Here is a 9163-nt window from a genome sequence, read left to right on the forward strand (position 1 = left end):
GGAGGGGAAGCAGGTATGGTGGTGACACGGGGGGGTGCAAGTATGGTGGTGACACGGGGAGGAGGGGGGGTGCAAGTATGGTGGTGACACGGGGGGAGGGAGGGGGAAGCAGGTATGGTGGTGACACAGGGGGGAGGGGGGGGAAGCAGGTATGGTGGTGACACGGGGGGGTTCAAGTATGGTGGTGACACGGGGGAGGAGGGGGGTGCAAGTATGGTGGTGACACGGGGGGAGGGAGGGGAAGCAGGTATGGTGGTGACACAGGGGGGAGGGGGGGGGAAAGCAGGTATGGTGGTGACACAGAGGGGAGGGGGGGGAAGCAGGTATGGTGGTGACACGGGGGGGAGGGGGGTGCAAGTATGGTGGTGACACAGGGGGGAGGGGGGGGGGAAGCAGGTATGGTGGTGACACAGGGGGGAGGGGGGAGGAAGCAGGTATGGTGGTGACACAGGGGGGAGGGGGGAGGAAGTAGGTATGGTGGTGACACAGGGGCGAGGGGGGGGGAGCAGGTATGGTGGTGACACAGGGGGGAGGGGGGGGGGAGCAGGTATGGTGGTGACACAGGGGGGAGGGGGGAGGAAGCAGGTATGGTGGTGACACAGGGGGGAGGGGGGATTAAGCAGGTATGGTGGTGACACAGGGGGGAGGGGGGGAAGCAGGTATGGTGGTGACACAGGGGGGAGAGGGGGGAGAAGCAGGTATGGTGGTGACACAGGGGGGAGGGGGGGGGAAAGCAGGTATGGTGGTGACACAGAGGGGAGGGGGGGGAAGCAGGTATGGTGGTGACAAGGGGGGGAGGGGGGTGCAAGTATGGTGGTGACACAGGGGGGAGGGGGGGGGGAAGCAGGTATGGTGGTGACACAGGGGGGAGGGGGGATTAAGCAGGTATGGTGGTGACACAGGGGGGAGGGGGGGGGAAAGCAGGTATGGTGGTGACACAGGGGGGAGAGGGGGGAGAAGCAGGTATGGTGGTGACACAGGGGGGGAGGGGGGGGAAAGCAGGTATGGTGGTGACACAGAGGGGAGGGGGGGGAAGCAGGTATGGTGGTGACACGGGGGGGAGGGGGGTGCAAGTATGGTGGTGACACAGGGGGGAGGGGGGGGGGAAGCAGGTATGGTGGTGACACAGGGGGGAGGGGGGGAGGAAGCAGGTATTGTGGTGACACAGGGGGGAGAAGCAGGTATGGTGGTGACACAGGGGGGAGGGGGGGGGAAGCAGGTATGGTGGTGACACAGGGGGGGAGGGGGGAGGAAGCAGGTATGGTGGTGACACAGGGGGGAGGGGGGGGGAGCAGGTATGGTGGTGACACAGGGGGGAGGGGGGGGAAGCAGGTATGGTGGTGACACAGGGGGGAGGGGGGAGGAAGCAGGTATGGTGGTGACACAGGGGGGAGGGGGGAGGAAGCAGGTATGATGGTGACACAGGGGGGAGGGGGGGGGGAGCAGGTATGGTGGTGACACAGGGGGGAGGGGGGGGGGAGCAGGTATGGTGGTGACACAGGGGGGAGGGGGGAGGAAGCAGGTATGGTGGTGACACAGGGGGGAGGGGGGAGGAAGCAGGTATGGTGGTGACACAGGGGGGAGGGGGGGGGAGCAGGTATGGTGGTGACACAGGGGGAGGGGGGGGGGAAGCAGGTATGGTGGTGACACAGGGGGGAGGGGGGAGGAAGCAGGTATGGTGGTGACACAGGGGGGGGCGGGAAGCAGGTATGGTGGTGACACAGGGGGGAGGGGGGGGGGGGCAGGTATGGTGGTGACACAGGGGGGAGGGGGGGGGGGGGAAAGCAGGTATGGTGGTGACACAGGGGGGAGGGGGGGAAGCAGGTATGGTGGTGACAAAGGGGGAAGGGGGGGGGAGCAGGTATGGTGGTGACACAGGGGGGAGGGGGGGGAGCAGGTATGGTGGTGACACAGGGGGGAGGGGGGGGGAAGCAGGTATGGTGGTGACACAGGGGGGAGGGGGGGAAGCAGGTAAGGTGGTGACACAGGGGGGAGAGGGGGGAGAAGCAGGTATGGTGGTGACACAGGGGGGAGGGGGGGGAAGCAGGTATGGTGGTGACACAGAGGGGAGGGGGGGGGAAGCAGGTATGGTGGTGACACGGGGGGGAGAGGGGTGCAGGTATGGTGGTGACACAGGGGGGAGGGGGGGAAGCAGGTATGGTGGTGACACAAGGGGGAGGGGGGGGGAAGCAGCTTTGGTGGTGACACAGGGGGGAGGGGGGGGGGAAGCAGGTATGGTGGTGACACAGGGGGGAGGGGGGGGAAGCAGGTATGGTGGTGACACAGGGGGGAGGGGGGGGGAAGCAGGTATGGCGGTGACACAGAGGAGAGGGGGGGGGCAGGTATGGTGGTGACACGGGGGGGAGGGGGGTGCAAGTATGGTGGTGACACAGGGGGGAGGGGGGGGGGAGCAGGTATGGTGGTGACACGGGGGAGGGGGGGGAAGCAGGTATGGTGGTGACACAGGGGGGAGGGGGGGGAGCAGGTATGGTGGTGACACGTGGGGGTGCAAGTATGGTGGTGACATGGGGAGGAGGGGGGTGCAAGTATGGTGGTGACACGGGGGGAGGGAGGGGGAAGCAGGTATGGTGGTGACACGGGGGGAAGGAGGGGGAAGCAGGTATGGTGGTGACACAGGGGGGAGGGGGGGGAAGCAGGTATGGTGGTGACACAGGGGGGAGGGGGGAGGAAGCAGGTATGGTGGTGACACAGGGGGGGGGGGGGAGCAGGTATGGTGGTGACACAGGGGGGAGGGGGGGGGGAAGCAGGTATGGTGGTGACACAGGGGGGAGGAACTAGGTATGGTGGTGACACGGGGGAGGGGGGAGGAAGCAGGTATGGTGGTGACACAGGGGGGAGGGGGGGGAAGCAGGTATGGTGGTGACACAGGGGGGAGGGGGGGGGAAGCAGGTATGGTGGTGACACGGGGGGGAAGGGGGTGCAAGTATGGTGGTGACACAGGGGGGAGGGGGGGGAAGCAGGTATGGTGGTGACACAGGGGGGAGGGGGGGGGAGCAGGTATGGTGGTGACACAGGGGGGAGGGAGGGAAAGCAGGTATGGTGGTGACACGGGGGGGTGCAAGTATGGTGGTGACACGGGGAGGAGGGGGGTGCAAGTATGGTGGTGACACGGGGGGAGGGAGGGGAAGCAGGTGTGGTGGTGACACAGGGGGGAGGGAGGGAAAGCAGGTATGGTGGTGACACAGGGGGGAGGGGGGGAAGCAGGTATGGTGGTGACACAGGTGGGAGGGGGGAGGAAGCAGGTATGGTGGTGACACAGGGGGGAGGGGGGGGGGAAGCAGGTATGGTGGTGACACAGGGGGGAGGGGGGGGGAAGCAGGTATGGTGGTGACACAGGGGGGAGGGGGGAGGAAGCAGGTATGGTGGTGACACAGGGGGGAGGGGGAGGAAGCAGGTATGGTGGTGACACAGGGGGGAGGGGGGGGGAAGCAGGTATGGTGGTGACACGGGGGGAGGGGGGGGGAAGCAGGTATGGTGGTGACACAGGGGGGAGGGGGGAGGAAGCAGGTATGGTGGTGACACAGGGGGGGGGGGGGGGAGCAGGTATGGTGGTGACACAGGGGGGAGGGGGGGGGGAAGCAGGTATGGTGGTGACATGGGGGAGGGGGGAGGAACTAGGTATGGTGGTGACACGGGGGAGGGGGGAGGAAGCAGGTATGGTGGTGACACAGGGGGGAGGGGGGGGAAGCAGGTATGGTGGTGACACAGGGGGGAGGGGGGGGGAAGCAGGTATGGTGGTGACACGGGGGGGAAGGGGGTGCAAGTATGGTGGTGACACAGGGGGGAGGGGGGGGAAGCAGGTATGGTGGTGACACAGGGGGGAGGGGGGGGAGCAGGTATGGTGGTGACACAGGGGGGAGGGAGGGAAAGCAGGTATGGTGGTGACACGGGGGGGTGCAAGTATGGTGGTGACACGGGGAGGAGGGGGGTGCAAGTATGGTGGTGACAAGGGGGGGAGGGAGGGGAAGCAGGTATGGTGGTGACACAGGGGGGAGGGGGGGGGAAAGCAGGTATGGTGGTGACACAGGGGGGAGGGGGGGGAAGCAGGTATGGTGGTGACACAGGTGGGAGGGGGGAGGAAGCAGGTATGGTGGTGACACAGGGGGGAGGGGGGGGGGGAAGCAGGTATGGTGGTGACACAGGGGGGAGGGGGGGGGAAGCAGGTATGGTGGTGACACAGGGGGGAGGGGGGGGAAGCAGGTATGGTGGTGACACAGAGGGGAGGGGGGGGGAAGCAGGTATGGTGGTGACACAGGGGGGAGGGGGGTGGAAGCAGGTATGGTGGTGACACAGGGGGGAGGGGGGGGGGAAGCAGGTATGGTGGTGACACAGGGGGGAGGGGGGAGGAAGCAGGTATGGTGGTGACACAGGGGGGAGGGGGGAGGAAGCAGGTATGGTGGTGACACAAGGGGGGGGGGGAGCAGGTATGGTGGTGACACAGGAGGGAGGGGGGGGAAGCAGGTATGGTGGTGACACAGGGGGAGGGGGGGAAGCAGGTATGGTGGTGACACAGGGGGGAGGGGGGGAAGCAGGTAAGGTGGTGACACAGGGGGGAGAGGGGGGGAGAAGCAGGTTTGGTGGTGACACAGGGGGGAGGGGGGGGAAGCAGGTATGGTGGTGACACAGAGGGGAGGGGGGGGGGAGCAGGTATGGTGGTGACACGGGGGGGAGGGGGGTGCAAGTATGGTGGTGACACAGGGGGGAGGGGGGGAAGCAGGTATGGTGGTGACACAGGGGGGAGGGGGGGGAGCAGGTATGGTGGTGACACAGGGGGGAGGGGGGGGGAAGCAGGTATGGTGGTGACACAGGGGGGAGGGGGGGGGAGCAGGTATGGTGGTGACACAGGGGGGAGGGAGGGGAAGCAGGTATGGTGGTGACACGGGGGGGTGCAAGTATGGTGGTGACACGGGGAGGAGGGGGGTGCAAGTATGGTGGTGACACGGGGGGAGGGAGGGGGAAGCAGGTATGTTGGTGACACAGGGGGGAGGGGGAAGCAGGTATGGTGGTGACACAGGGGGGAGGAAGCAGGTATGGTGGTGACACAGGGGGGAGGGGAGGGGAAGCAGGTATGGTGGTGACACAGGGGGGAGGGGGGGGGAATCAGGTATGGTGGTGACACAGGGGGGAGGGGGGGAAGCAGGTATGGTGGTGACACAGGGGGGAGGGGGGGGAGCAGGTATGGTGGTGACACAGGGGGGAGGGAGGTGAAGCAGGTATGGTGGTGACACGGGGGGGGGGTGCAAGTATGGTGGTGACACGGGGAGGAGGGGGGTGCAAGTATGGTGGTGACACGGGGGGAGGGAGGGGGGAAGCAGGTATGGTGGTGACACAGGGGGGAGGGGGGGGGGGGGGAAGCAGGTATGGTGGTGACACAGGGGGGAGGGGGGAGGAAGCAGGTATGGTGGTGACACAGGTGGGAGGGGGGAGGAAGCAGGTATGGTGGTGACACAGGGGGGAGGGGGGGGGGAAGCAGGTATGGTGGTAACACAGGGGAGAGGGGGGGGGGGAAGCAGGTATGGTGGTGACACAGGGGGGAGGGGGGAGGAAGCAGATATGGTGGTGACACAGGGGGGGGGGGGGGGAAGCAGGTATGGTGGTGACACAGTGGGCAGGGGGGGGGAAGCAGATATGGTGGTGACACAGGGGGGGAGGGGGGGAAGCAGGTATGGTGGTGACACAGGGGGGAGGGGGGAGGAAGCAGGTATGGTGGTGACACAGAGGGGAGGGGGGGAAGCAGGTATGGTGGTGACACGGGGGGGAGGGGGGTGCAAGTATGGTGGTGACACAGGGGGGAGGGGGGGAAGCAGGTATGGTGGTGACACAGGGGGGAGGGGGGGGAGCAGGTATGGTGGTGACACAGGGGGGAGGGGGGGGGAGCAGGTATGGTGGTGACACAGGGGGGAAGTGGGGGGAAGCAGGTATGGTGGTGACACAGGGGGGAGGGGGGGGGGGAGCAGGTATGGTGGTGACACAGGGGGTAGGGGGGGGGAAGCAGGTATGGTGGTGACACAGGGGGGAGGGGGGGGAAGCAGGTATGGTGGTGACACAGGGGGGAGGGGGGGAAGCAGGTAAGGTGGTGACACAGGGGGGAGAGGGGGGGAGAAGCAGGTATGGTGGTGACACAGGGGGGGAGGGGGGGGAAGCAGGTATGGTGGTGACACAGAGGGGAGGGGGGGGGAAGCAGGTATGGTGGTGACACAGGGGGGAGGGGGGGGGGAAGCAGGTATCGTGGTGACACAGGGGGGAGGGGGGAGGAAGCAGGTATGGTGGTGACACAGGGGGGAGGGGGGGGGGAAGCAGGTATGGTGGTGACACAGGGGGGAGGGGGGGGGGGAGCAGGTATGGTGGTGACACAGGGGGGAGGGGGGGGAAGCAGGTATGGTGGTGACACAGGGGGGTGGGGGGGAAGCAGGTATGGTGGTGACACGGGAGGGAGGGGGGGGAGCAGGTATGGTGGTGATACAGGGGGGAGGGGGGGGGGGAAGCAGGTATGGTGGTAACACAGGGGGGAGGGGGGGGAGGGGGGTCAGGTATGGTGGTGACACAGGGGGGAGCAGGTATGGTGGTGAAACAGGGGGGAGGGGGGGCAATCAGGTATGGTGGTGAAACAGGGGGGAGGGGGGGGGCAGGTATGGTGGTGACACAGGGGGGAGGGGGGGGAGCAGGTATGGTGGTGACACAGGGGGGAGGGGGGGGGAAGCAGGTATGGTGGTGACACAGGGGGGAGGGGGGGGGAAGCAGGTATGGTGGTGACACAGGGGGGAGGGGGGGAAGCAGGTATGGTGGTGACACGGGAGGGAGGGGGGGGGAGCAGGTATGGTGGTGACACAGGGGGGAGGGGGGGGAAGCAGGTATGGTGGTGACACAGGGGGGAGGGGGGAGGAAGCAGGTATGGTGGTGACACAGGGGGGAGGGGGGGGCAGGTATGGTGGTGACACAGGGGGGAGAGGGGGGGAAGCAGGTGTGGTGACACAGGGGGGAGGAGGGGGGGAAGCAGGTATGGTGGTGACACAGGGGGGAGGGGGGAGGGAAGCAGGTATGGTGGTGACACAGGGGGGAGGGGGGGAAGCAGGTATGGTGGTGACACGGGGGGGTGCAAGTATGGTGGTGACACGGGGGGGAGGGGGTGCAAGTATGGTGGTGACACAGGGGGAGGGAGGGGGAAGCAGGTATGGTGTTGACACAGGAGGGAGGGGGGGGAAGCAGGTATGGTGGTGACACAGGGGGGGGGGGGAAGCAGGTATGGTGGTGACACAGGGGGGAGGGGGGAGGAAGCAGGTATGGTGGTGACACAGGGGGGAGGGGGGAGGAAGCAGGTATGGTGGTGACACGGGGGGGGGGGAGCAGGTATGGTGGTGACACAGGGGGAGGGGGGGGGAGCAGGTATGGTGGTGACACAGGGGGGAGGGGGGAGGAAGCAGGTATGGTGGTGACACAGGGGGGAGGGGGGGAAAGCAGGTATGGTGGTGACACAGGGGGGAGGGGGGAGGGGGGAGGAAGCAGGTATGGTGGTGACACGGGGGGAGGGGGGAGAAAGCAGGTATGGTGGTGACACAGGGGGGAGGGGGGGGAAGCAGGTATGGTGGTGACACAGGGGGGAGGGGGGAAGCAGGTATGGTGGTGACACAGGGGGGAGGGGGGGGGGAAGCAGGTATGGTGGTAACACAGGGGGGAGGGGGGGGAGGGGGGGTCAGGTATGGTGGTGACACAGGGGGAGCAGGTATGGTGGTGACACAGGGGGGAGGGGGGGGCAATCAGGTATGGTGGTGACACAGGGGGGAGGGGGGGGGGCAGGTATGGTGGTGACACAGGGGGGAGGGGGGGAGCAGGTATGGTGGTGACACAGGGAGGAGGGGGGGGAAGCAGGTATGGTGGTGACACAGGGGGGAGTGGGGGGGGGGAGCGGGTATGGTGGTGACACAGGGGGGAGGGGGGGGGAAGCAAGTATGGTGGTGACACAGGGGGGAGGGGGGGAAGCAGGTATGGTGGGGACACAGGGGGGAGGGGGGGGAGCAGGTATGGTGGTGACACAGGGGGGAGGGGGGGAGCAGGTATGGTGGTGACACAGGGGGGAGGGGGGGGAGCAGGTATGATGGTGACACAGGAGGGAGGGGGGGGGAAGCAGGTATGGTGGTGACACATGGGGGAGGGCGGGGAAGCAGGTATGGTGGTGACACAGGGGGGAGGGGGGAAGCAGGTATGGAGGTGACACAGGGGGAGGGGGGGAAGCAGGTATGGTGGTGACACAGGGGGGAGGGGGGGGGAAGCAGGTATGGTGGTGACACAGGGGGGGAGGGGGGGAGCAGGCATGGTGGTGACACAGGGGGGAGGTGAGGGAAGCAGGTATGGTGGTGACACAGGGGGGGGGAGCAGGTATAGTGGTGACACAGGAGGGAGGGGGGGGGAGCAGGTATGGTGGTGACACAGGGGGGGAGGGGGGGTGAAAGCAGGTATGGTGGTGACACAGGGGGAGGGGGGGAAGCAGGTATGGTGGTGACACAGGGGGGAGGGGGGGAGCAGGTATGGTGGTGACACAGGGGGGGAGGGGGGGGGATCCAGGTATGGTGGTGACACAGGGGGGAGGGGGGGGGCAAGCAGGTACGGTGGTGACACAGGGAGGAGGGGGGGGGGGGGGGGGAAAGCAGGTATGGTGGTGACACAGGGGGGAGGGGGGGAAGCAGGTATGGTGGTGACACAGGGGGGGGGGGGAAGCAGGTATGGTGGTGACACAGGGGGGAGGGGGGGAGCAGATATGGTGGTGACACAGGGGGGAGGGGGGGGAAGCAGGTATGGTGGTGACACAGGGGGAGGGGGGGAGCAGGTATGGTGGTGACACAGGGGGGAGGGGGGGGAAAGCAGGTATGGTGGTGACACAGTTGGGGGGGAAGCAGGTATGGTGGTGACACGGGGGGGTGCAAGTATGGTGGTGACACGGGGGGGAGGGGGGTGCAAGTATGGTGGTGACACGGGGGGAGGGAGGGGGAAGCAGGTATGGTGGTGACACGGGTGGGAGGGGGGTGCAAGTATGGTGGTGACACGGGGGGAGGGAGGGGGAAGCAGGTATGGTGGTGACACAGGGGGGAGGGGGGGGAAGCAGGTATGGTGGTGACACAGGGGGGGGGGAGCAGGTATGGTGGTGACA

This window comes from Aquarana catesbeiana, linkage group LG05 (genome assembly GCF_042186555.1).
Source record: "Aquarana catesbeiana isolate 2022-GZ linkage group LG05, ASM4218655v1, whole genome shotgun sequence".
In the NCBI taxonomy this organism is placed as follows: domain Eukaryota; kingdom Metazoa; phylum Chordata; class Amphibia; order Anura; family Ranidae; genus Aquarana; species Aquarana catesbeiana.